The sequence below is a fragment of the Callithrix jacchus genome, chromosome 7 (assembly GCF_049354715.1).
Source record: "Callithrix jacchus isolate 240 chromosome 7, calJac240_pri, whole genome shotgun sequence".
NCBI lineage: Eukaryota > Metazoa > Chordata > Mammalia > Primates > Cebidae > Callithrix > Callithrix jacchus.
In genome coordinates, this window is record NC_133508.1 from 69027789 (window position 1) to 69050354 (window position 22566).

The 22566-nt window shown below is 45.5% G+C and overlaps 1 pseudogene; it reads right to left on the minus strand.

Annotated features, from left to right (window-relative positions):
- Window positions 1-2596: 2596 nt before the first annotated feature.
- On the minus strand, window positions 2597-6565 carry LOC100895181 (leucine-rich repeat-containing protein 37B-like; annotated as a pseudogene).
- Window positions 6566-22566: the final 16001 nt, after the last annotated feature.

The following is a 22566-nucleotide window of genomic DNA, read 5'->3' on the forward strand; positions in this document are numbered from 1 at the left end:
GTCAGTCATATTTTTAACTGTAACTACCCTGAAAATTTTGTCATTTGCAGATAATTTTTGTCTTGCTTTGTTCCTTCTCAAAAGATGGTTATAATCAAGCTATAAGACCGTAACAGGTGTTCTCAAATGCAGGTTTTTAATAGCTTTGAAGATTGTAACATTGGAATAGAGAAATAATTACGAGACTCATGAAGAACCGAAATGTTTTCGAATGTCAAGCAAAACAAGAGCTAACAAAATGGACTGCACTCAGAAAGCTAAAGCAAACTTTTTTGACTTTTGCTTGAAATATTGCTGATCCTTGTTTTGTTTTTCAGAGTCAAGGAAACTTATTTTGAACTATTTAAGGTCTTTTATAATTGAGTAAGGTATACTTTTCTGAACAAAATTTGGATCATGTTTCTTTCTGCTTTGTTCCTCTAGAATCTGGAAACTATCTGCAAGTATTCTTAAATTATGGCAATATAGTTGTTTGTATGAGTGCAATAAGAATCCATTTTTCTCTCTCTTTTTTTTTTTTTTTTTTAGATGGAGTCTCGCTCTGTCACCAGGCTGGAGTGCAGTGGTGTGATCTTGGTTCACTGTAACCTCTACGTCCCAGGTTCAATCAATTCTCCTACCTCAGCCTCCTGAGTAGGTGGGACTACAGGCACGCGCCACCATGCCCAGCTAATTTTTTGTATTTTTAGTAGAGACGGGGTTTCACCATGTTGACCAGGATGGTCTCGATCTCTTGACCTTGTGATCCACCCGCCTTGGCCTCTCAAAGTGCTGGGATTACAGGCTTGAGCCACCGCGCCCGGCAATTTTTTGTATTTTTTGTAGAGACAGGGTTTCACTGTGTCAGCCAGGCTGGTCTCAAACTCCTGACCTTATGATCCACCCGCCTTGGCCTCCCAAAGTGTTGGGATTATAGGCTGAGCCACCACGCCTTGCCAATTTTTGTATTTTTAGTAGAGATGGGGTTTCACCATGTTGACCAGGATGGTCTCTGTCTCTTGACCTTGTGATCCACCCACCTCAGCCTCCCAAAATGCTGGGACTACAGGCATGAGCCACTGTGCCTGGCCAGTTTTGTTTTGCTGTGTTTTCAGACAGAGTTTCACTCTTGTTGTCTGGGCTGGAGTGCAATGATGTGATCTCAGCTCACCACAACCTCCATCTCCCGGGTTCAAGCAATTCTCTTTCCTCAGCCTCCCAAGTATCTGGGATTACAGGCATGTGCCACCATGGCCAGCTAATTTTGTTTTTTTAGTAGAGATGGGGTTTCTCCATGTTGGTGAGGCTAGTTTTGAACTCCTGACCTCGGGTGATCTGCCTGCCTCAGCCTTTGGCCTCCCAAAGTGCTAGGATTACAGGAGTGAGCCACCACACCCCGCCAGAATCCATTTTTCTTTTGCAACAGGACATAATTGGTTATTTTATCAAAGCTTTGACTGGAAGGGTATGCTTCCCTTTAAGGAGTCAATCTTGACTTGCTGAGCTGATAAAAGCCCCATGGGGAGGACAAGGTCTCATACCTTGTCTACACAGTCCCCACACAGGGTTCGTAGCCTGTGGTCAGTAAAGAATGTCAGCCAGGTACAGTGGCTCACACCTGTAATCCCAGCACTTTGGGAGGCCGAGGCAGGTGGATCACCTGGGGTCAAGAGTTCAAGACCATCCTGACCAAAACAGCGAAACTCCCTCTGTACCAAAAATACAAAATTAGCCAGGTATGGTGGCAGATGCCTGTAATCCCAGCTACTTGGGAGGCTGAGGCAAGAGAATCACTTGAACCCAGGAGGCAGAGGTTGTGGTGAGCTGAGATCGCACCATTGCACTCCAGCCTGGGCAACAAAAGTGAAACTCCTTCTCAAAAAAAAAAAATGTTTCTTTCTCTTTTTTTGTTTTGAGATGCTCTGTTGCCTAGGCTGGAGTGCAGTGGCACGATTTTGGCTCACTGAAACCTCCGCCTTCTGGGTTCAAGCAATCCAAAAGGCCTACATAGAAATAACTATTCTTGCTGAACTTTACTCAACTCATCAGGCCAATTATAAGACTCAAGTTTATTCCACGAACAACACAGTCCTATCATAATTTGTTTTTTACCAAAAATGAGGACTAGAGAGAGAAATTATGCTCCCAAGCTTATCATATATTTGTCATTAAATCCTAGTCTCATTAATCGTTTTTGAGCTTTTTGCCTACATTTTAGACTAACCCTGCTTATACCTGTGAATTAAGTGGTGATCTCCTGCAGCTTGGAAGAAACAAAAAGGGATGGATAATGTAAATATCTGGATCAACATGCTAGTTCTGGCAATTATCCTGCAAATTCTGCCAGGTAATGAAAGTGAGTAGGGGCCCATAACCCAGAGACTTCTTTGTTTGGGAAAATAAAACCAAGAAACTTCATAGACCCCCCAAAGGGCAATTCTATGTCTTGGCAAATAAAATTTTAGATGGAAATAGTCCAGTACATCACCCTTGCAGGAATGGCTGTTCTCATTCTACTGTTTGCAGCAGAGCTTACACAATAGCAAGTTCGAACTGAAATATTAGAGAATTTCCATTGTCATAGTATTTTGCTTAATAATTATTCTTATGACAGGGATAATAGTTACCAACAAAAAGGAAGCATGAAAATTATGCTATCACAGAATCTGCTGGGACTTTTTATTGGGTTTAGCGATACATCATACCCTTTAGCTCCTACAATATCAGCCAAGGCCCATTTGTATAAAAAGACCAATTGCTGGGTCTGTCCTGAGCCATTTGCTCAGTTTAATAGCATAATAACACTAAGGAACCTGCACTAGAGTAGCAATGGTTCCCAACCTTTTTTTTTGAGACAGAGTCTCACACTGTTGCCGGGCTGGAGTGCAGTGGCGCAATCTCGTCTCACTGCAACCTCTGCCTCCCAGGTTCAAGCGATTCTCCTGCCTCAGTCTCCCAAGTAGCTGGGATTACAGGCGCTCACTACCATGCCCGGCTAATTCTTTGTATTTTTAGTAGAGACAGGGTTTCACCATTTTGGCCAGGCTGGTCTTGAACTCCTGACCTCGTCATCCGCCTGCCTCAGCCTCCCAAAGTGCTGGGATTACAGGCGTGAGCCACTGTGCCTGGCCCCCAACCTATTATTTTTAAATGGCACTGACATGGCTGTGTCATCTGGGAACATCCCTAACCTAGGTTCCCTTTTAAAAAGTGCATTATCTTGGAAGCCAGAGCTGGATCCAGGCCAAGCTGGGCGGGTGACATGGAACCCCTGTACCAGCAAACCCACAAGCAGGTCCACGAGATCCAGTCTCACATGGGATGCCTGGAGACGGCAGACAAGCAGTTTGAGCACTTAGTAGAAAAAGAAAGTCAGCATGAGCCACCATGCCCAGCCAGTTAATTACTTTGGATGTGGCTCTAAAAGTTGAGTTGGGGCCTTCTGTAGGACTGGAGAAGGTTGGACCCTCTCAGTGGCTCTGATGGCTGAGCTGATATCTCCTGCTGCAGGGGAGAACCAATCTCTTTAGTGGACTTTGGAGGATGACCTGAGGCTTCCTGCTGGATTGCAGATAGTTCAACCACCTGAGGGGCTCTGGTGGCTCAGCGGGAAACTCTTGCTGGACTAGAGAAGGTTCTACTTCCTTAGGGGGATCTGGAGTCTGAGCTATGACCTCTTGCTGGGCTGCGGATTCAGTCTTTTCAGGAGAATCCAAAGGTGGGGAAGGAATATAAGGCTGGGTTAGAGAAAAGTCAGCCTGCTCAGTAGGAACTGGAGGGTTGTCCTGCTGGACTGGAGAAGGTTCAACCTCCATAGTGACTGCTGTAGGTATGAAAAGCTCCAGATCCACTTTTTTTTTGAGATGGGATTTTACTCTTGTTGCCCAGGTTGCAGGTCAACAGTGCAATCTTGGCTCACTGCAACCTCCGCCTCCCTGTTTCAAGTGATTCTCCTGCCTCAGCCTCCCCAGTAGCTTGGATTACAGGTGCCCGCCACTACACCCAGCTTTTGTATTTTTAGTAGAGATGGGGTTTCACTATGTTGGCCAAGCTGGTCTTGAACTCCCAACCTTAGGTGATCCCCCTGCCTCGGCCTCCCAAAGTGCTGGGATTATAGGCGTGAGCCACCACTCTGGGCCCATATTCACATTTTTAACTGTAGTATTAGGCTAAGTTGAACTACTTCTGAACGTTAAAGACAGATCTAGAGTTGAAAATGCCATCTCATCATTCAATGAACTTAAAGTCTGAGGAGAGCTGAGTTGGAGACTGAGTTGTGGGCTCTTGATGGATTGGAGGAAGTTCATCATTTTCAGGGGTATTTAGCTGCTGAATTATAGTCTCTTGCTGGTCTTTCAAATGTTGAAACTGCTCAGGGGACATTAAGGACTGAGCTGGGGCCCCCTGTTGTGTTAAAATTTCAACCTGATTTGTGAACTCTGGAGTCATGGCAACCATGTGATCCATAGGTTTAACAGTGACATTGTGCAATGTTGGAGGCTGAACTTGATCATGAATTAGAGAAGAAGCTGTTACCTCATGATGTTCTGGAGGTTGAGCTACAACTTCATTAGGGAGCTCTGGTGTCTGAGCTGAGACCTCTTGCTGGGTTGGAGAAGACTCAACCTCTTCAGGGGTCTGTGGATGATCAGCTGTAGCCTCCTGCTGGGTTAGAGAGGGGTTCTCATCCTTAATAGGTTCTGGAGATTGAACTGAAGTCTCCTGTTGAACTGGTAAAGGACCAGCCTTTCTGATGACTCTGGAGGCAGAGATGGGCCCCATGCTGGGTGGCAGAAGGTTCCACATCATTAACTGGCCCTGAGAGCTGAGCTGTAGCCTCCTGGTGGATTGGAGGAGTTTCCACCTCTGCAGTAGGCTCCGTCGCTATGGTGAGCTGCATATCCAGAGGCTTAACAGTGACATTGGGCAAATCTGAATGCTGAGCTTGAGGTAAAACTGATACTTCATGATGTCTGGAGGCTGAGCTGAGATCTCCTGGGCTGGAGAAGGTTCAATCTCCCCAGAAGACTCAGAAGGCTAAGCTGGCTCCCTGCTCTCTCAGGGAAGGTTCAGCCTCCACAGAAGGACCTGGAGGCTTAGCTAGGGCCTCGTCTTGGGTTGCAGAAGGTTCCATCTCCTCTGGAGGCTGAGTTGGGGCCTCCTGCTGGGCTGGAGAGGATTCAGTCTTTTTGGTAGGCTCTAGAGTTATGGTAACCTCCGCATCCCGAGGTTTAACTGTAATGTTGGGCAAGTTATAATGAGCTTGATCCTCATCTGGAGGTTGAACTGTCACCTCATGACTCTCCATAGAGGACTCTGGAGGCTGAGCTGGGGTCCCCTGCTGGGACCTGGCTTGATGTAAGTTCCTTACCTGGCTGTGGAGTTACTGTAGGCTCCATATCCACAGGTTTGACTGTGACATTGGGCAAGAGTGAGTGCTGAGCTTCATTCCAGCTTTCAAATGGAACATTTACCTCATGATGTATTGACGGCTGAGCTACATCTCTTCAGAGGCAGGTAGCTGCCGTGCTGGGGCCTCCTGCTCTGTTGAAGAAGAGCGGACCCCCTCATGGTACTATGAAGGCAGAGCTGGGGCCTCCTGCTGGGTTGAAGGTTCTACCTCCTCCGGGAGTTGTGGAAGCTGTGCTGGGGCTTCTTGCTGGAGTGAAGAGGACTGGATCTCTTCAAGGGTCTCTGGATTTTGAGTTTCGGGCTCTAAATGAAATTGAAAAAGCCAACTTGCTCAGAGGGCCCTGGAGGGTCATCTGAGTTCACCTGGAGTTCTGGAGGCAGGCTGCCCGGATACAGTATATCCATACTTGAATCTAAATGTCCTGCAAAGTTTGTTTCTGACACTGAGGTTTTGATACAAATCCGTGTGGAGTTCCAATCGCAACCCTTGTTAAGTCTCCCGTGCTGAGCTAGACATTTCTTCATGTTCTTGAGTCAAACAATAAACTTTGTTGCTTTTGAGTTCTATCTAGAGGTGGGACAAGTATTTCATCTGCCTGATGATCTGCAGCCTGATCTAGATCTGCAGTTTGAACCTTACTTTTGAGGCGAGGAGGCCGAGCTAGGGTCTGGTTCTGGTTCCAGTCCAGCACTGGGACCACCTCTGGGAGCCTTTCTTGCCGAGTCAGCTCGTCATTCAGATCCGCGTGTGCAGCTGGGCTGCTCTGGCCCTTGGGGCGCCCCTCCAGCTGAATCCATGTCCAGGAATGGAATCAAAATCTTGGTCAAAGTCTCAGTTGATTCCGGAGGCAGAGCTGACATCTGGGAGGAAGTAGGGGACCCTCAGTATTCAAAGTCCCCGGTCTGCGTGGTGGGCGGGGGAGGGGGGGCGGTAAGCGCATGGGGCGATTTGGGTGGGAGATCTGAGCAACTGGAAGACCAAGGCTCATCCGCCCGAAGGCGTCGGAGGTCAGCTCGGGTCCTGGACCCACCCCAGAGGCTGAGCTGCCTAGACTAGTAGCCACAATAGTTGCCACATGAGGAGGGGGCCGTGGGACCCAGAGACACAGCCGGGACGTGACACGCTGGCTCCGCCACTGAACGGGAGCCATTGTGGCGGCCCTGAGACGCTCGCGTCCCTGGCAACCGCAGCCCCTGCCCCGTTCTTTATTTACAGCACCTTTATTTAGGCAACCTTTACTAGGCCGGGGTTTAGATCAGCTACGCGTCACCAGGGCGACGTTATCCCACAGTCTTGCCCAAGCCTCCCTTCCCACCCCGCCCCGCAGGAACACCCCTCACCTCCCCTAAGCGAGGAAGGATTTGGGCCGCAGTCCCGGGTGGTCCCAGGACTTCAACAGCATGTTGTGGTGGGATGGGGTGAAGTGTGGGCGTGGCAGAGGGGTTTGTGGGGTGGGCAATTCAGTCCGGGAGAGACAGCTTTAATCCGAGTGAAGAACCCTTTGCACTGGCCTGGGAGGAGGCTGAACTGTCATTCTGCCTCAACACAGCCATGACCCTAGAAGTTACAGCACCACTCTATACCTGAATTGAACCAAGATATAAAAGAAAAAGGGAAAAAGAAGTTACAGCACCGCTCTTCAGAGGTCTACCCTGTGTGCGCACATGGAGAAGACGCTTAGGTTAAATAATTTCCTGAAATAGGACTGTAACTAGAACCCAGCTGACTTCCCCACAGCCATTCTTACCTATTTTATTAGTCATTGTCTGGCACAATCACGAAGTGCGGTGGTATTGAGACCTACCTTTTAGGGCTTTTTGATGATTTAATTTGATAATGAATGTAGACTGCTTTGCAACAGTGAGCTTTCGATAAAAGGTACCTATTACGATTCTCAAAAAAAGTGCACCATTTTGAATATGCCGAACAAAGAGACTTATCATTTCCATGCCCTCACATGGAGATTTAACCAAAAGAGAAGATTGGGAGGGCATGCACATGGCAGTCTCAGAAAGATCATGGATGGGGAATTCCATAACCAGAGGCCCCTTCTGGTTTGCTGGCATTCCTCTCCTTGAAGGTCAGCACTTAATATTTCCATTACGATGCAACGAGGATGGAAGGCAACAGTAGGAGCCATGGAATCACAACAGCAGTCCATAGACTTTTCAGCCTCAGTAGTAACACAGAAGAGACCAGCCCTGGATGTCCTTACAGCCAAGGTATCGGGTACCTGTGCAGTCTTAAATGAAACACCTCTAGTCAAGTCGAAGAAAACTTACAGGTGCTTAATGATCAAGTGAAAATCATTGACAGGTTAAGGGAAAATGCAGGCTCCAGGCCTGGATGGCTACAATCTCTCTTTAATGAATTTCAGTCTTCTTTGTGGAACTGGTTAGCTCCATTATTAAGCCCCCTCTTGCTCATGGTTTTTTTTTTTTTGTTGTTGTTGTTGTTTGAGATGGAGTTTTGCTGTTGCTGCCCAAGCTGGAGTGCAATGGCGCAATCTCACTGCAACCTCCATCTCCCGGGTTCAAGTGATTCTCCTGCCTCACCCTCCTGAGTAGCTGGGATTACAGGTGTGTGCCACCGTGCCTGGCTAATTTTTTGTATTTTCAGTACAATCGGGGTTTCACCATGTTAGCCAGGCTGGGCTTGAACTCCTGACCTCAGGTGATCCACCCTCCTCTGCCTCCCAAAGTGCTGGGATTATAGGTGTGAGCCACCGTGCTTAATCATGTGTTTTATATTAATGTTTGGACCTTGTCTGCTCTATATCATAACTCAAATTGTTTCCTCTTGCCTAGAAGCAATCAAACTCCAAATGGTGCTGCAGACCAAACAATACCTGGGCAAGCCTTTCTTCCAAGGACCCCTTAGATCAACCCCAGGAGGAGCCCTGTTCCCCACATCATGCCCCTTTTCAGAAGAAAGTAGCCAGAAAGAGTTCTTGCTCGACACCCACTAACAGCAGTTAGGGTTACCACTCCAGAGGTGGGGAATGATACAGGAAATAAGAAGAAATTACTGGCCGGGCATGGTGGCTCACGCCTGTAATCTCAGCATTTTCGGAGGCTGAGGCGGGCAGATGACAAGGTCAGGAGTTCAAGAGCAGCCTGGCCACAATAGTGAAACCCTGTCTCTACTAAAAATACAAAAAAAAAAAAAAAAAAAAAATTAGCCGAGCATGGTGGCATGCACCTGTAATCCCAGCTACTCAGAAGGCTGAGGCAGGAGAATCGCTTGAACCCAGGAGGCGGAGGTTTCAGTGAGCCGAGATCTTGCCACTGTACTCCAGCCTGAGTGACAGGGCCAGACTCCATCTCAAAAAAAAAAAAAAAAAATAGGCAGATAGTAAGGGTATGGGAGTCCTTCTTTTATGTTTAGTGAAAAGCAACCCCAAATCATTAAATCACTTTTTCTTTCTCTCTTTTTCCTTCCTTCCTTCTTTTATTTTATTTTTCAGACAGAGTTTGCTCTGTGGTCCAGGCTAGAGTGTAGTGGTGCAGTCTCAGCTCAATGCAACCTCTGCCTCTGGGTTCAAGCAATTCTCATGCCTCAGCCTCCGAAGTAGCTGGGACTACAGGTGTGTGCCCCCACACCTGGCTAATTTTTGTAATTTTAGTAGAATTGGGGTTTCACCATGTTGACTGGGCTGGTCTTGAACTCCCGATCTCAAGTGATCTGCCGGCCTCCCAAAGTGCTGAGATTACAGGTGTGAGTCACTGTGCCCAGCCCCTCCCCCCAAATCATTTTCTAACAAAGAGCAGCCTGCAAGCTGGGAGTCTGCATGGGTGAATGCTCGCAGGAACTAAGGACTAGACATGTTTAAGATGGCAGCTCCATCTTCCCTTCTCTGCCAGGCACATACACTGTAAAGGAGCAGACAAGATGGTGCCAATCAACTGGAAAGCCCATTTGAATAAAAAGATTAGGGTTAAAAAAAAAGATTAAGGTGAGGTGACGAGTCTTCCCTGTGCACTATGTAAACGTCATACCTGATTGAACCAATTGAGCCCTGCATAAATCAGACACTGACTCCTCAAACTGGACTATAAAACTTGGCATATCTACCAACAGCTGGTCCTTTTCTGCTCAGTCCTTTCCACTTGGAGATCCCTTCCTCTATGGAGGAAGCTATTTATCTTTCTCTTCTCTTCTACCTATTAAACCTCCATTCCTAAACTCTTGTGTGTTCGTGTCCTAAATTTTCCTGGCATATGACAACGAACCCCAGGGTATATACCTCAGACAATGTAGCCACTTCACTGTCACCACAAGGCCTCTGTCAACCCAGAATCCTCCCATCCTCCTTGAGGTCAGAGCCATTTCAATGGTCAACCCATCCACAACTATTTTGGGCTTAGAGAGGATGGTCAGGAAAGTGCTTTTTAATGATTTTGGCACTTCCTTCATCAGTTGTCCTCTAGTTTTGGTAATGAAGGTGAATTCTGGGCCTTTTCAAGGAATATAATTATTGGGTTGCTCAGCAAGATGCATATATAGACTCAGTAAATCATTCTTGCCTCCTGAGTTCTTTAAATTTCTTCCTCTAATTTATGCCAAGAGACTTCCACTGTTGTACAAATTAATGATGGGCCAGAATCATATCCAGGTTTGCATAAACCAACACTTCAAATTTCTAGAATAACGGTTGCCAGCTGTCAGTGGGAGAACATTGGGTGCAGAGTTGCAAGTAAGTACACCCAAATAGACAAATTCATTTTGATCTAAAATCATATTCAGATTTTCCTTAGTTGAGAACCTCCCAAATCCACCCCTATAAATAGTCCCCTGCCTTCTCCTTAAATAAAATAGCAAATTCCTATAATTTTTTTCTTTGGGAAGACCTATTCTGCCCTATATTTGTCTACTTTTCATCCCCTAGGAGAGGTTAGGTGTGGACTTTGGTTCTGGCTAAGGAGTAAAAAGGGACCTGTTTTCCCCTGCAATGAGGATAATTTTCCCAATTAAAGGAGGATCAGGCTGGGTGTGATGGATTACTTGAGCTCAGGAGTACAAGACCAGCCTGGGAAATTTGGCAAAACATTGTCTCTACAAAAAATATTAAAATTAGCCAGTGTGGTGGTGCACACTTGTAGCCCCAGCTACTGGTGAGGCTTAGGTAGGAGGATTGCTTGAGCCGAGGAGGTCCAGGCTGCAGTGAGCCATGATTGGGCCACTATACTACAGCCAGGGCAACAGAGTGAGAGCCTGTCAAATAAAAATAAATAAATCCATAAAACAAAAGCCAAATTCCATGTGCTAGGTAGGACATTGTGGCTGAGCGCAGCCTTCAGAGCCTCTTGTAAAGAAAGCAGTATTAATGTCTACACAGCTCCTGCAGCAATGTCTTCCTCAGCCACGGTGGTAGGTTACAGGTGAAGCCAAATCTTGAATGCCCCCAGGCCTTTGCCTCTGCATAACTATACAATGGCAGGGAAAGAGTTTTGTATGCTTTTTTAAAAGTTGAGGTAAAAGTCATGTAACATACAATTAACTATTTTAAAGTGTACAATTTAGTGGCATTTAGTGCATTCACAATGTTGTACAATCACCAACTCTCCTTAGTTCCAACTTTTTTTTTTTTTTTGAGACAGTCTTGCTCTGTCATCCAGGCTGGAGTACAGCGGCAAAACCTCAGCTCACTACAACATCCACCTCTCAAGTTCAAGCGATTCTCCTGCCTTGGCCTCCCAAGTAATGGGAATTACAGGTGCCCATCACTGTGCCCAGCTAATTGTTTGTAGTTTCAGTAGAGATGGGGTTTCACCATGTTGACCAGGCTAGTCTCAAACTCCTGACCTCAGGTGATCCACCCTCCTCAGCCTCCCAAAGTGCTGGGACAGAACAGACTCTTTAAATCTGATGAGAAACATTCACAATCTATTCTCTCTACCTGGAGGCTTCATGTGTATGATAAAACTCTGGTCTTCACAACCCCTTATCTTAACCCAGACATAGGTTTCTATTGATTCCAGGTCTTTAGGTAAACTCTTTCAATCAATTGCCAATCAGAATATTTTTGGATCCTGAGGACCAACAGAATAGGAGGAAAAAAAAGAAAAGAAAGTTTTTGAATCTACCTATGACCTAGAAGTCACTCCACCACCCCACCTCCAGTTGTCCTATCTTTCTGGACCAGAAAGGTTACATCTTACATGTATTGATTGATGTCTTATGTCTTCCTAAAATGTATAAAACCAAGCTACAGTCCAACCACCTTGGGCACATGTTTTCAGCATCTCCTGGGGGTGTTTCATGGGCATGAACCATTAGTCACCCATATTTGGCTCAGAATAAATGTCTTCAAATATTTTACAGCATTCTTTTCATTGACAATAGCTCACTGCAACCTTGAACTCACTGCCTCAACCTTCCAAGTAGCTGGGACTACAAGTGTGTGCCACCATAATGAGCTAATTTTTAAATTTTTTGTAGAGAAGTGGTCTTGCTATATTGGCCAGGCTCGTCTCCAACTCCTGGCCTCAAACCATCCTCCCACCTTGGCCTCCCAAAGTCCTGGGATGACATGCATGGGAACAGGCATGAACCGTTGTTCCCAGCCCACCGCTTCTTTTCTGCCTTAGTTCTTGAGCTGGAACATCTTATTTTATACACTTATATTGGAATTTATACCTTCATCTCTACTGGTTCTACTGCCTTTGACTTGAATTACACCACTGATTTTCTGTGTTTCCAGCTTACAGATGGCAGCTCATGGACTTTCTCAGCCTTTATAATTCCATTTTAACAACCTGACCGGTTCCTCCTGCCCACTGCACAAATGAAGACTACAGTACTGCAGTAGAGAAAGTGTTTAATTAATGCCAGGCTGGTCAAGATGTAACCGGGGGAGAGAATGGGTAGCTGGAAGATGTTCCCAATTCCCCAATCCGAGGTTCTTGGCCTCTGTTATCCCAAAGAATGGGGAAAGGGGACCCATAGGAGCAGTGAGCTTCATGGACCCAAAGAGTTTTGCAGAAAAGCAATTTATTAGGCAGAGAGAGAGAGAGAGAGAGAGAGAGAGAGAGAGAGAGAGAGAGAGAGAGAGAGAGAGAGAGAAGGAGAGACAGCTCCCATGCTGTCGTGGGAGGTAATCCAAAGAAGGAATCCGTATAGTTAAGAGCAGCAGAGTTTTCACCCTGGAGTTATTCCCTCCTCATTCACGTTCTCATCAAATGGGAGGAGTTCTTTGAAACGTCCTCTGTAGTGATTGATCTTTGACTCTGATACTGGATTGGCTGCTTGGTCCACAACAGAGCCCACTCCTCCCAGAGCTTTCTGGGGGCTTTTTGGATGAAGTAGCCCACCTGGATTCCTCTACCTAGCCCGCAGGAGAAACCCAGACAAAGAACTCTGGATCATCCTGGATGATGGCGTGGTTGGAGGCATGGCGATGGAAAACTCCTGCCTTTGAAACCAGGCCCCTCATGGCTGGGGGAAGAGAAGTTTTTTGCCTTAACACAGTCTCTCAATGTAATGCAAGAGATGGAGTTATTACTCAAATCGATATCATCAAAGGCTCATAGGTTAGGGATTTTTCAAAGGCAGTTTGGGGGAAAGGGAATGGGTGCTTGCTGCTGATTGGTTGGGGTGTAATTATAGGGGTGTGGGAAATCATCCTTCTGCATGCCAAAACACTTCTGGGTAGTGCTACAGGAGCTATCAGCAGGTGGGTCCAGATGGAACTAGGTGTCACACATGCAAAAAACCTGAAAAGATATCTCACAAGGCCAATCTTGGGTTCTACAATAGTGATGTTATTTGCAGGAGTAATTGGGAAAGTTGTATATCTTGTGACTTCTGAAATAATGGCTAGCAATCATTTATGTCTACACTTTAGAAAAATTCAGGCTCCTCTCTTCCTCCTATTCTAGTGGTCTCTCATTAGCTTTACAAAGGTGATTGAGTTTTGGGGAAGGGCTATTATTATTTACACTGTAACCTAAATGTCTCCCAAAGTAAGGCTAAAAGTAAGAAGCTGATTGGCTAGGCTAGATCTTGCCCATTGCCATCATTTTCTCACTGACATAATTTTTTGCAAAGGGGGTTTCACCATGAGGTATTTCTCATAATAAATCAATCTCTCTCTCTCTTTTTGATTCTGTTTTTTGGAGAATCTCAACAAATAAATTACATAAAAGTAATCATACAAAAGTGACCTTTTGGCTCACATCTATAATACCAGCACTTTCAGAGGCTGAGGCAGGAGGCTTACTTGAGCTCAAGAGTTTGAGGCCAGCCTGGGCAATATAGTGAGACCTCAATTCTATTTTATTTATTTATTTTTGTTTTTGAGACAAGGTCTTACTCTGTCACCCAGGCTTGAGTACAGTGGTGTGATCATAGCACACTGAAGACTTGACCTCCCAGGCTCAAATGATCATTCCACCTCAGCCTCCCAAGTAGCTGGGAGTATGGGTGCATGCCACCACACCTTGCTACTTTTTGTACTTTTTGTAGAGACAGGGTTTCACCATGTTGCCCAGGCTGGTCTTAAATTCCTGAACTCAAGCAATCCACCCACCTTGGCCTCCTAAAGTGTTGAGATTACAGGCATGAGCCACCGTGCCTGGCCTATTTTATTTTTTTCTTTTAAGAAAAAAAAAAAAAAAAGATCTTTTGTGTTTGACTTCTTTCGCTTAGCATATTTCTGAGGTTTATCCAAGTTGTAGCATATATCCATACTTTGCTCTTCCTTATGGCTGAATAATATTCCATTGTATGTCTGTGCTACACTCATTCACCTGTTGGTGGATATTTGGGCTATTTCCATCTTTTGGCTATTATAAATAATGCTGCTATAAACATTAATGTAACACATTACCCTGGACATATGTTTTCATTTCTGTTAGGTATATATCTAAGTGTGGAATTACTGGGTCATATGCTAATCCTATGTTTAACTTTTTTTTTTTTTTGAGACAGAGTTTCACTCTTTTTGCCCAGGCTGTAGTGCATTGGCACAATCTTGGCTCACCATGACTTCCCCCTCCCAGGTTCAAGTGATTGTCCTGCCTCAGCCTCCCAAGTAGCTGGGATTACAGGCATGAGCCACCACGCCTGCCTAAATTTGTATTTTTAGTAGAGACAGGGTTTCACCGTGTTGGTTTTTATTTTATTTATTTCAGACAGAGTTTTTGCTCTTGTTGCCAGGCTGGAGCGCAACAGCTCAATCGAGGCTCACTGCAACCTCTGCCTCCTGGGTTCAAGCGATTCTCCTGCCTCAGCCTCCCAAGTAGCTGGGATTACAGGCATGTGCCACCATGCCTGGCTAATTTTTATATTTTCAGTAGATATGGGGTTTAAGTATGTTGATCAGGCTGGTCTCAAACTCCTGACCTCAGATGATCCACCCACCTTGGCCTCCCAAAATGCTGGGATTGCAGGCGAGAGCCACTGCACCTGGCCGAATGATAGGATTTTAAAAAGTTGTAGTCATCCTTTCTTCTCTATCATTGTATATTGGGAGTGTTGAATGATAGACAGATAACATCTTCACACATCTGAATTTGATGGAGAAGACTTCATGTCATACAGAGACTTTAAGTATGATGCAGTAACTTCTATGGAACTTTACCCCTCAAGGGGAAGATGAATGTGTTTTATATTTTGGAGGAAGAATGAGTGTGGATGTTGAGTCGTCAAAAAGTAGACTGTGGCAGAGACTGAGTAATTACCATCCTATACAAATTGTTCCAGAGAAGAGGAAAAAGTAAGAACTCTCCAGTGCATTGCATGAAGTTGGCATAACTGAGGTAGGAGACAGGACTGGACTCTGAAGCTGGGGCTCTGAAGCTGGACAAAACTGAGGACTAGCTGGACAAAACTGAGGACTAGCTAAAACAGGTCTGGGGCAGAAACAGCTTTCCATAAAACATGCCTACCAGTATGTCTCGTCAGTTTACCATTGCCATGGCAATACCCAGAATTTACCGCCCCTTTCCACGGCAATGACCCTGATAACCGGGAAGTTGCCATCCTTTTCCTAGAAATTTCTGCACAAACTCCCCTTATTATTTTATATGCAAAGATTATATTTGCATATAATTAAAAGTAAAAATATGAGTGCAGGCCTGCCTCTGAGCTGCTATTCTGGGCACACTGCTTATGGGGTATCCCTGCTCTGCAAGGAGTCGTACCTCTGCTGCTGCTGTGCACTGCTGCTTTGATAAAAGTTGCTTCAAGACTTTTTAAAAGCACCGTTTGGTGTCATGGTTATGATATAGGACAGGGCTCACCTGTGCTGCACCATAACCATGAAACCAAACCTGATAAGAATATGATGAGAATAAAAAGGAAGGATCATTCTCAATCATGGATATCAATACAAAAATCCTAAACAAATTATTAGCGAATTGCATCTTCTCTGAGAAAACACCAAATGGCAGATGACGCTGGTGCAGTGGGTGGGCCCAGAAGCTGTAGGGGCCCTGGAATGGGAAACTGCAGCAACTTTCAGCAGAGGCTTCTGTAGTGACGCTGAGGCTGGTGTGGCCGGGGTGGGGCCCAGCTGTGGAGCATGCGGAAGCAAGGCCAAGGACGAGGAGTGGATGCCATTACTTATACAAAGGGCAACACTTTAGTTATGGAACATCTCCATCTTATATCCACTTAATTACACAGTTTATATGACTATCCTCCATTTTCTGACTAGCCAAGTTCCCCATAAATCTATAAGTTCCAGGGTTATGTATAGTAAGCAACCTAGATAGACCAGGTATATCCGGTTTCATAAATAAGGATTTTCGGTTATTTTTTGGCCAGTAAATTCTATTCATGTGTTTACTAAGGGTATGAGTTAGTAGCATGTTTGTAGGATTTGACCAGGATCATTTCTTTTTCCCCAGACCCCAGGAAAGAGGGAATGGGTTGCAACCCTGCTGCTAAGTCTTTCTGTCCCATAATGGAACTTCTTTTATCTCATAAAGGATATTTACAATAAATATACTTTGTATATTAAAAATTCTCCGTAATAAAAAGTACAATCAAGGCCGGGCATGGTGGCTCACGCCTGTAATCCAAGCACTTCGGAGGCCAAGGCGGGCGGATCACCTGAGGCCAGGAGTTCAAGACCAGCCTGACCAACATGGTGAAACCCCGTCTTTAAAAAAAAAAAACAGGTACAATCAAGCAGCAACCACCAAATTGAGGCAGTCACACCAGAGGACCATTCCTGTGCCTGCCATAATGTCTAAAAGTCCACCTATAACAGTTTCTATAAAGTCAGGGTTTCAACTGGGAGTAAAATATAGATTGAGAGGGCATTTGGAATTGACTCAGGAGGCAGTGGCCACTGTATCTAATCCAGGGGAAAATGCGTACACCTAGGAATAAATGTGAGCACCCTACATTGGCAGGTCAACCCAGAGTTGCCCTTGGATTAAATGGATTTTTTTTGAGGCCTCACTGTCATGCAGGCTGGATTGTGTCCAGTGGCACAATCAGAGCTCACTGTAGTCTTGACCTCCCATGCTCAAGCAATCCTCCCATCTCAGCCTCCTGAGTAGCTGGGATCACAAGCATGTGACACCATGCCTGAGTAATTTTTTATTTTTTAAAGAGACAGGGTCTCACTATGTTGCCCAGGCTAGTGCTGAACTCCTGGGTTCAAATGATCCTCTCACGTCAGCCTCTTGAGTAGCTGGGACTACAGACACGTGACACCATGAAAAGACATCAGTTACAGCCTAAACTAATATTAATAACAAACCTGGCTGAGTGCAGTGGCACGTGCCTTGTAGTCCCAGCTACTCAGTGTGGGGGGATTGGTCAGAGTGGTAGAAAAAGCTATAGGGAAAGAAGCGAACCTTTTGAAAGGTCAGAAGGCTCTGCAATGCTTTGGGAGAGAGTAAGCTGAAGGCAGAGGGCGAGAAGCAGGTGCAAGGAAATATAGGGGAGTTTATCTAAATAGGCTTGTTTATTTTGTTGAAACCGACCTTTGATCATCTAAGTGTGAGGTTGCTCCCTGCAAAGGTGACAACAATGTTAATTACCTACAGATCATGTTGGCTCCAGGCTTTTGGCATTACGTCTGTACTGAATAAAAGCGAGCAGTTCCAGCTTATCCAGGCTGCTCCCTCTTTGGCAGTCCCCTAGCCACTCTTTCACCAGATACCTGTGTCTGAGTACTCCTTGCATCTGTCACTCGGCCAGGGTCTGTGGGACAGACCCGACACTCACGAAACTGAGACAAGAGGATCACTTGAGCCCAGGAGTTCTGGGCTGTAATGCACTATGCTGATTGGTTGTCTACATTTAGTTTAGCATTAATATGGTGACCTTCTGGGAGCGGGGGACCACCAGGTTGCCTAAGGAGTGGTGAATTGGCCCAGGTTGGAAACGGAGCAGGTCAAAACTCCTGTGCTGATCAGCAGTGGGATCATGCCTGTGAATAACCACTGTGCTCCTGCCTAGACAACACAGTGAGACCCCATCTCTAAAAACAAACAAACACTAACTTCTATTGAGGTGCAACATGTTTTTGTGGTGACCACTTCATGATTCCTCCCAGGAGAGGAGAAATGGTGGCCCAGAACCTGGAGATGCAGAGGGGATGGCTTTGCCTTTGGTATCAGTAACACATAAGGACACTGTAGTGCCTTGTTGGATGAAGGCAGGTGGAGCACACATCTGTTGCTCCAGCTGCACTTCAGCTGGGGGAGGGAGTGAGATCCTGTTTCTGGAAAAAAAAAAAAAAAGGAATAGCGTTGTCTGTGATTTTAAGTTTAGCACCGCAGCAGCTGCCATGACAACCTCCTCATAAATGGCCCTGTAATAGACCACACACATCCCAAGTCCTGAAGGCAACAGTAATGTGTCTCCCCAGTGACAGCCTCAATGTCTTCAGTTTTATTCATTGCCTATCCTGCCTGAATGTTGACTGGAGAAGTTTTGCTGGTGGCCTTTTTCCGGACATCAGAAAATGCTCTGTGATTTTCCAGGGTGGCTACAGGTACAGTGCCATTTGCAATTATCCTGGCCCTGCCTGCTATGGGGAGCAACACAGACAGTCTTAGTGAGGGGGTGTAGCCTTTTTCTGTCTTCCCCATATGGGAATCAAATACAGCCAATGTATACAATCCAGTGGCTGGGTATGTCCATATACACTGCATGCCCTGAACATGCAGCTATGGTTGTCATGTCCTTCTTCAGTCTGAGGGAACATATATTGTCCTGTGATGACTTTGTTCAATGATTTACTTTTCTTTTTTTTCTGAGACGGAGTTTCGCTCTTGTTGCCCAGGCTGGAGTACAATGGTGTAATCTCGGCTCACTGCAGTTTCTGCCTCCTGGGTTCAAGCAAGTGTCCTGGCTCAGCCTCCTGAGTAGCTGCGATTACCAGCACCCTCCACCATGTCCAGCTAATTTTTGTATTTTTAGTAGAGATGGGGTTTCACCATGTTGGCCAGGCTGGTTTCAAACTCCTGACCTCACATGATCTGCCCATCTTGGCCTCCCAAAGTACTGGGATTATAGGTGTAAGCCACTACACCTGGCCTCAATGATTTACTTTTACCCAGTCTCTGGTGGGACTAATGGCCTCTGTGCATCTCTATCTACAATCCATAGGCACCAAGTTATGAATGTGAACATCTTGTAAATGCATCATCCACACAGAAGACACTGCAATTGGAACAGACCCATGGGAGAAGCCTGCTGAGTATCATCACAAAGTGCCACCCTTATGTTCTTCCCTAGAAACTTCTTTTTCACAGCCTATGGATTGGGCCACCTAAGGTAGAAAAAAAGTTGATCGTTACTAACTTCCATCACTTGAGGAATACGTTCCCACAGGTCAGAAAACAGGACATCGTCATTTCTCTCTGTATTAGTCTGTTCTCACACTGCTAATAAAGACATACCCAAGACTGGGTAATTTTAAAGTAGAAGAGTTTCAATGAACTTATGGTTCCATATGGCTGGGGAGGCCTCACCATCATGACAGAAGGTGAAGGAGAAGCAAAGGCACGCCTTACATAGCGGCAGGCGAGAGGGTGTGTGCAGGGGAACCACACTTTATAAAACCATCAGATCTCCTGAGATTTATTCACTCTCATGAGAACAGCACTCTGCCCCCATTATTTAATTACCTCCTGCCGGGTTCTCTCACAACACTTGGGGATTGTGGGAGATACAATTCAAGTTGAAATTCAGGTGGGGACACAGCAAGCCATACCACTTTCCTGCTATGTTTTCATGCAGAGCATTGCCATGAAACGGAGCATGCTCCCCATCCTACTCAAGCAAAGCTCTTGGCTCTGTGCATATATTAGTGGGAGCACTGTCGTGGTTTGGTAAGAAATAAGTCAATAGCATCCTATCCTGGGTCAAGTACTTGTACCATTAGGAACTTGGAGCCTGCTGGCATCATGACACTGTCCCTTTACCCAGTTAGAGCAAGTGCTTCTACAGGGCACTGTCAGGCCAGAACATGCCCTGATGTTAGGGGTAGGCAGTTTGTTTTTTGCTTTTTAAATATTTATTTATTTATTTATTGAGACAGACTCTCACTCTGTCACTCAGGCTAGAGTGCAGTGTCGTGATCTTAGCTTACTGCAACCTCCATCTCTCAGGTTCAACCAATTCTCCTGCCTCAGCCTCCTGAGTAGCTGTAATTACAGACATGCATCACCATGTCTGGCTAATTATTTTTTTATTTTTTTATTTTTAGTAGAGACAGGGTTTTGCCATGTTGGCCAGGCTGGTCTCAAACACCTGACCTAAGTGATCACCTGCCTCAGCCTCTCAAAGTGCTAGGATTACAGGTGTGAACCACCTCGCCCAGCCTGTTTTTTTGCCTTTTTATAGTGTAAAAGTCACCCCGTGGGCATTCACAGTTTGTCCCTAACCACTAGAGGTTTTCATGAATGTATCCTTTGCAGCACTCCAGAAAGTCAACTTCTTGACAGAAGTTGTCTCCCAGCATCAGTCAGTACTCAGTAATGTGTCAGTTACCAGAGAAGGGGTTACACCCTGATACTTCAATCAATTACTCTGGCAATGTAGAAACCAATAAACAGCTCCAAACAGTCTATGATGTCTTAAATCAAAACAATTCAGGAAGAGACAAGGGAAACAAATAGTGCCTGCTGCAACACTTTCTCATTTCCCTTTGGGAAGATAGGGTTACTTGTTTTCCAAAAAGTCTTCCCTTAGAAAATCTTTTTTTTTTTTTTTTTTTGAGATAGAGTCTCATTCTGTCGCCCAGGCTGGAGTGCAGTGGTGTGATCTCAGCTCACTGCAACCTCTGCCTCCCAGTTTTAAGCAATTCTCCTGCCTTAGCCTCCTGAGTAGCTGGGACTACAGGTGTGCACCACCACACCCAGCTAATTTTTGTCTTTTTAGTACAAAAAATACCGGTCTTGATCTCCTGACCTCATGATCCACCTGCCTCAGTCTCCCAAAGTGCTGGGATTACAGGCATGAGCCACCACATCTGGTCTTTTTTTTTTTTTTTTTTTTTTTTTTAGACAGTCTTTCTCTGTCACCCAGGAGTGCAGTGGTGCCATATCAGCTCATTGCAATATCCACCTCCCAGGCTTAAACAATTCTTATGTCCCAGCCTCCCAAGTAACCGGATTACAGTCAGTGCCACCACACCCAGCTAATTTTTGTGTTTTTATTTTTATTTACTTATTATTATTTTTTGAGATGGAGTCTTGCGCTGTCACACAACTGGAGCGCAGTGGCACCATTTCTGCTCACTGTAACTTCTGCCTCTGGGTTCAAGCGATTCTCATGCCTCAGCCTCCTGAGTAGCTGGGATACAATGTTTTTGTATTTTTAGTAGAGAGGGGTTTTGTGCTGGCCAGGCTGGTCTCAAACTGCTGACCTCAGGCGATCCACCTGCCTCGGCCTCACAAAGTGCTGGGATTACAGGCATGAGCCACTGCGCCCAGCCAGCAATTTTCAATTCTCTACTTTTTATTCTGGAGGTCCTAAATTTTAGATTCAGTGACACGTTGCTGAGCCATTCATGCTGCTGGGTGTGCTGGGGATTGTCGATTGGCACTCAGTATCCTTTCCTATCTCCTTCTAGTGTCCCTTCCTGTGCTGCAGAATCTGGAGAGTTAAAAAGTCATGGCCAAGATTTGGAAGGTGAAATGAGGTGGAGGCCACCCGCTGCTGCTTGCTGCTAAAGTACGAGGTACGAGGAGTCTCTGCAGCAGGGTTGCAGGGTCCAGTTACTAGCCTTGTGGGGGTTGAGAGGCTGTTTCAGGGGCAGCAATGGTAACTGCCAATTCCTGAATCACAGCCATGGCGGTGTGTTGTTGAGCTTAACAGGTACAGTGATGATGCCCTGATTTCTTACCTTCCTGATTGTAGCAAAAATGGGTAGCTGCCATGGTGGGACAGTTTGGAGTCATTCCTGAAGTCATTCTCAGCCTCCCTGATAATTTGTATTACCTAATTCCTTATATGAATTATTTTCTGTTTAAACTAACCAGGTTGCTTTCTGCTTAAACTAGCCAGGTTGGTTTCAACTAAACCTTGAAAGATATACTAAAGTTCAGAGGATCTAATACTAAAGGTTGTGCTAGTCTAGGTGGAGATAGTAAGTCCCACAGCAGATCACATCAGATGTACACATCATAAAGTCCCCAGATATTCCCTATGCCTAGTTGCCAGGGGCATGTCCTATGCAGGTCACCCTAAAAAGCCCTTTTACTTTAGCAGTCTGGAATGTTACTAGGCTAGGATATATGTGCCATAGTCATAAAATTTGGGACCTGAAACTTGGAGCCTGGATGCAGGAGATGTGGAATGAATACCAGGGTGAGTTCTGGGTAGAGTCATAACTAAGGTGAAGGCATCAATGACATGATTTCCCAGGTTAGAAGATACAAAAGCCTGAGCCCAGAGAACCTTGGTGCTCCTCACTTCTGATGCTTTCCCTGCTGCCATGATGATCAAAAGTTCTCAGCACCCAAGCCGGCCTTTGGGAACTGGGCGGGAAGGAGAGTCACACTAAGAGGAAAGATGTAACTGCTGTGTCCTTCTCTGGGTATCCAGCTTTACAAAAGACATGTAAACTGCTTTTCTTTGATAGATACTACAGTGGTGTTTGGCTGACATTTTACCACCTAAAATTATTGTTACCTTTAGAGTGAATTGCAATTACGTTTCTGAAAGGTCTAAAGTAGCTCCTAAACCAACTCCTCCATCTC